The sequence below is a fragment of the Corvus brachyrhynchos genome, unplaced genomic scaffold (genome assembly GCF_000691975.1).
Source record: "Corvus brachyrhynchos isolate BGI_N302 unplaced genomic scaffold, ASM69197v1 scaffold258, whole genome shotgun sequence".
In the NCBI taxonomy this organism is placed as follows: domain Eukaryota; kingdom Metazoa; phylum Chordata; class Aves; order Passeriformes; family Corvidae; genus Corvus; species Corvus brachyrhynchos.
Window position 1 is genome coordinate 877,675 of NW_008240122.1, and position 4,575 is coordinate 882,249.

The window sequence follows — 4,575 nt, forward strand, 5'->3', positions numbered from 1 at the left end:
GTGCTCAGAGACACCTTCTAACAAAGCAGATACGTGGTTCCCACAACCTGTCTTACCTTGGCGTGATCAGGAGAGTGAAAGCCCTTCCAGACAGAGGCAAGAATACCATTTCTGACACTCAAATGCCTCCATGAAAAGACTGCATCTTGCCCCGTTTGGCATGCTCCTGCTCGCAGCAAGTGTGTTGCCAGAGAGAGTTAGAACTTCAAACAGCTTTACTCAACCCTTTCATAAAAAGTAGCCTGGTTCAGCATCTCACCACTAAAGCATGTCAATCTCCAAGATGGTTTTCTGCCTTATTGTTGCCAGGAACTCATTAGAATATCACTGCAAGTACTTGTTTATTATCATTGCTGTGATGCTGAATTCACGTTTTTACAATGATCAATAAAAACTAAATCAGCACACTACACACTCAGCCCACACACGAAGAAAATTAATTTAACAAGATCAAAGTTGTCTACCTTCTACTGCTGTAAAATCACAACCAGCCTGTTGGTTTTTGCCAGTTATCTTTGAAGAATGATTGGAAATGAATAAAAATCATTCTGGACGCATATACTGAAATTGCAGATATAAAACAGAGATAAGAGGGCATATGCAAGCAACCACGTGGGAGACCTTTGCTTGAATTTGAACTGCATGGCAGGCCAAAGCATCAGTGCTCCTGCAAAGCTGCACCGCTCAGTGTGGCTGAACATTAACCATTTCTTTTGTTTTATCAAGATACCTAAGGGGTTCCTCTGCAACATTGAATATAACCTTTTGAAAACTAACCAAAAAAAACCCCCAAAATCATGCCAGTGAGTTACCATCTGAACTGCTTCCACACATTTCCCCCCAAATATACTAGGAGCACAAGCAGTGACAAAACTGCTGCGTTCAGCGTTGAGCTATGCGTGGCGTGTACTTGTGGTTCAGGTGACTACAGCCTCCAGCTCGGCTTTGGTAATGGCCACAGAGCTCAAGGTTATTTCAAGGCCCACTGTGGCCTAGGAGACATTGAAGATGCTTTCAGCCTCTCAAAAGAGTGCAACATGCAGCCCTCTCCTTGCTGAGAGCAGCAAGGGGCCAACTCAACCACCACCACCTCTCTGCAAGGTAAGCTCAGCTTCCAAACTCAGGATAAAACAAAATATAAAAGAGGCAGACCAAAAAAGAAGCAATTGAGAAGATGTTTATGAAACTTTAAGTCAATATCCTAAATATTTCAGGGCTAAATATTTCAAAGCCTACATTTTAGGGAAAAGAAAGCTCAGTTTAGCTATGTAGGGTCTTCCAAGTACTCATACTTGTGAACCATGTAAAGCCTAGTCAGCATCCATTTTTTTATTTCATACATTACTCTTGTTGCTAACAACGCAAATTATAGCATCACCAAAAGAGCAAATAGGTAGCAAATCTGCTTCCAAAATAACAACAGCACTATTTACTAGCCACGGTTGTTTTTTTCTGGTACAAACAAGATCTTCCACTAGGACATCATCTCCACCAGCAGAAAGAGACAGCAAGGTAGCAGCAGAATGAAGCACTGGTGGTACAAGTCCAGGAGGCAGCACTGCCAGCTGCACTCCTGCTCCAACACCCAGCACCTACAGACTCTTGCCAAAGAAGCCCCATTTACCTCCTCCTTCTTCATGAACTGCGGCACTATTCAAAAGAGTAAATAATTTTTAGTCTCTGACCAAAATGTGTATTAAAAGCACCTCATCTTATGTCTCCAAACTTCCACAGATTTTCAATGCAGTATTTCCTAACCTGCAGTATTTAAAAAATGTATTCAAAATTAAAGTACATGGGATCTCTTTTGAGGAAAAAATACTATTACGTGTGGACGACGTACTTCATAACATATTTCCTGCTCCCCAATAATGTGTTTAATTCTGCCTGGAGAACAGAGAGCTATTTCAAGTTATGCAAAGCTCTAACAGCATTCATTCCACGAGGACTCATTTAAGATCATACTCTTGCAAGAGTACCCATATGCATTAGAGCCACAGGACATCAGGTTTACCTTACTGACATTCCAAGATTGTAGCGGGTATTCTGCTAAGAAAATGAAAGAAGTTACTATGTAGGTCAAGTGTGGAATTAAAAATAATAAAAAAAACCCTAATGTAGTTGTAATTGGCATAACCCTCCAAGTAAATAGAGATCTTTCCAGGAAAATGCACTTCTAGTTCTGATTTGGCGTGTGAAACATGACAGTACTGGGAAAAACACTTTTCAGCTAGTACAACTGGAACTTAGACAGGACCCTCACCGACACAAAAGTGTTGAGAAACCCCTCAATCCCCTAATAATATTCACTATTCACCAGCAGAATTTTTGGTTTACTTGGGAAAATGTATTTAAGATCATTTCTAAACACACCGGCATTAAATATTTTTTGGTTTTAAATATAAAAACTAGAACACAGACTTCCTTCCTATCCGCCCTCATGCCCCCCCCAAATACACATACACATATAAATATATATAAAGGACTTTTTTTGCAGTCTGATGCTGAAATTATTTAGGATTTGACATTCACTTAAAAAGAAAGTACCTGATATAAATTCTGCACCTCAAATGGCCCCTGTCCTTTAAGAGTCCTGGTAAGCCTTGTTCTAGCCAGATGGCGTGAACAAAAACCTCACCATCAGGGATCTTTTAAAAAGGAGGTGCTGATAATTTAACATTTAACTTACACCTACCTGTTTTGCTGGGGCAATCCTTCCCCAATCCGTATTTTTGCAGTCTTTATACTCCAAGGTTAGCTGGAGTAAGTTTTAGTACCTAAGTCTGAGTTTTTCCTCATTACTGAACATGACATTTTTGACAAAGGGGCGGGGAGCAGGGAATCAGAAAAGACCATCTATAGCAATCTTGCTTTGCTATAGCTGCAATGAACTTTAAACATGAAGAGAAAAAATGGCAAAGGAAAACAAAACCTTGCTGCTCTGCACTTCAAGGACATATCACAATGCGGGCTCTATAAAAAAATCTTAACATGAGCAGTAGATGAGGGGAGGGAGGGGAAAGACAAAAACCATTTTCTTGCTGAACTAAACAGACAGGAGAAAAATTTTTACATGACCCAGGATGGCTGCTTTAGACATTGGTGGGGTATGGAACCTCGGCACTTGTCACCATGTGCCTGGGAAGTGGCAACAGCCCACCTGAATGGTGGATGGGAAGCTGAAGCAATTCGTCTGAAATTCTAACAGAATTTAAACTGTAAATTGGAAAATGACAAACTAAAAAGAAAATCTAAAAAAAAAAACCCAACTACCTTTTGAATCTGCCTCATATCAGGATTTTGGGTCTTTCCAGAGCAAATTATCAGTCAATTATGAAAACTTAGGTGGGCTGTTGGTGTGCAACACATTACGCTGGAACCACAAGACTCATTTCACTCAGAACCTCAAAATATACCTAACGCTACACGACTGCCCCAAAACCCTGCAACACCCCACTCTAATGCAAAGACTTTAAACTTAAAAAAACAATAAAATCAAACACTATTACAGGGTAATAGGGCTTATATTTAGACCATGTCCTGGGTTTCCCAGACCATTATCCTCTCAAGTAGAAAGTAACATAAATGATGTATTTGCCTTCAAATTTCTGTGGCAGCAAAATGAGCAAATTTTCTAGGTTTTCCCCACACAAATCAATGGTCTCTGGTTTTTTCCTGCTGCTGTTTTGAGCAGGTCCAGGTGAGCCCACATCTCCACCATCATGGAGTGACACAGGCAAGCCAGAAAGAGAGAAGACAAACTGCTATCAAAAACACTATTCCTTCTGCCCGCAGAAACCAATATCCAGCAAGAACCAGTGTTGATATGACTTGCTGACCGACTGTGTCACCTACTTTGTCCTCCTGGCCAGTCTGGCCAGTGGCAGCAGCAAGGAGATGATGGTGCAAGAGTCCATTCTCAGCATTTCAGATCTAATAGGAGATACTCCCACAAGCTCCCTAAGCTAACTCTTGGTGCCTAAATGCATGCTGCTCAAATGTAATTTCACTGAATCTCTTAAATCTGTTTGGTTTCAAGCAAAGAGCTGTCAGAGACAAAAAACAACACAAAAAAATTATTGCTACTGTTCTTTGAACCAGGTTCAGACCTACTCTTTGAAGGAAGAGTCGCCTTTCTTAAAATACATTTGAATGTGCTATTTTCGTCTTTATCTTAGAAGGCCTGATTTCCCCTCACAGACCTGCAACTGATTACAGTAATAGGTTTCTCAGAGATGGACAAGTTAAGAAGAGGTTTTATAACTTCACATGCAGCAAAAAGTATGGAATTCGCTGCCTTCGTTTTTCTTTAGTTTTGAATGCAGCCCCCCCCCCCACTTACACACACAGTAACTCTACTCTTGTAAGCAGTGCCATGGAAGTCAGTGTGACCACTTGTGCTCCTCACCTTACGTAAATAACCAAGGGTGTGGCAGCTACTCCAGGCAGAATGCATACATGCACTTAAAGATGCTTTTGCCTACTTCTCTCAGGTGGAGGGCAGGCAAAAAGATCTGTTAATTTTAGGGACAGAAAAAATTACAGTTCTGATGATAATTTTTCATTGGAACTGTG